This window comes from Penaeus monodon, chromosome 28, assembly GCF_015228065.2.
Source record: "Penaeus monodon isolate SGIC_2016 chromosome 28, NSTDA_Pmon_1, whole genome shotgun sequence".
Classification (NCBI taxonomy): domain Eukaryota; kingdom Metazoa; phylum Arthropoda; class Malacostraca; order Decapoda; family Penaeidae; genus Penaeus; species Penaeus monodon.
In genome coordinates, this window is record NC_051413.1 from 31,269,917 (window position 1) to 31,271,321 (window position 1,405).

At 32.5% G+C, this 1,405-nt stretch overlaps 1 protein-coding gene across 1 annotated transcript in view; it reads right to left on the minus strand.

The window, feature by feature from the left end:
• LOC119591493 overlaps positions 1 to 1,405 on the minus strand; it is a gene marked incomplete at its 3' end in the record, with an annotated part of 10,939 nt that overhangs the window by 7,663 nt on the left and 1,871 nt on the right.

The following is a 1,405-nucleotide window of genomic DNA, read 5'->3' on the forward strand; positions in this document are numbered from 1 at the left end:
TTATGCATAGACTAATCATGATAAAATCTGAAACTTTGTAAACAATAATATGTGTACTACTAAAACTGGTAATCAGTTTAGCACATAAAAAAAATAATTTTTAATGAATTGAATTGCTAAACACAAGTTTGATTCCCTTAAATTTTCTTAGACTAACAGTGCACTGAAAATGGTCATGAGAAATTGTTACAACAGACACGTGCTTAAACCAACTCATGCGCGTTCTTTACTACTTTCACAAGTCCTCTCTAGTATAACTAAATGAAGAAAATACTTTCCAGGGCATTCATTTTACTTATGAAAATGTACTGATATTTATCCATATGCATATAAACTATTTCCTTAAGAGCTGGAAGATGCGAAAGATAAATTACATTTTATAATACATATAATTCTGAAAGTGGTCTACATTCTGTCACAAGAACTGCATTAACAGAATTACTAATCATGGTACTGATGACCTTGCGCATAATATTACTACCCCTACCACTCATTATTAATACAAACCTTATACGCTGTCATTAGTAGCATCACAAGAGGATAATATATCCCTACCACGCCCTATTAAGAATACAAATCATCATACACTACCACAGTAACCATCTCCAGCGGACATTTACACCGTACATACAAAGACTTTTGCAGCATTTGGTACACATAATGCAAGACCAGGCAGACGGCACTCCCTCTTACTGTGCTACATCACAATGACAGGTAGATACTGTATCGCATACAACACATTCGATCATATGTGTATGTATAATGTATAGCGTAGTCTGATATACTCGAAAGGTGAGTTTCACACTCGTAATGGAAATGTTAAGGAACTCATAATAGGAAATTCCCAATTTACTTGATAAGAAACTGATGATTATTACTATTATTAACACTTAAAATATGTTTGCAAAAACTCATGTCTTGTCTGATACGAAAATTGTGTTGCATGTGATAAGATATATCAAATCTACCTGATAAGAAACTACCAATCTATCCAAAATAAACTTTTAAGTTCCTGATAAAACACTTCTAGTAGACTTAGTAAGCAATACCCAAACTGCCTAGTAAGAAACTAACGTCCTAAAAAGAAACATGATAAAATAACCTACTCCATGTCTACTCCTACTCAGGTAAGGTGTTGTCTAATTTGCATAAAGAAAATTTTCCTACTGTACTTAACTTGCAACTTTCAATATACGTTTGGGACGAGTTTAAATACTTCTAGTCTACATAATGCAATATTCCTAAATATGCTGATAAGAATCTTTCATCTGATAAGAATCTCTAAATTTTTTAACGTGTAAAATATCTTTGAATGAACTTTTAATAGGTCTGATAAGCATGGACTAATCAAGTGAATACTAAAATATCTATAGAGAACATCGGAGAAGGAACAGTTTAACCGACG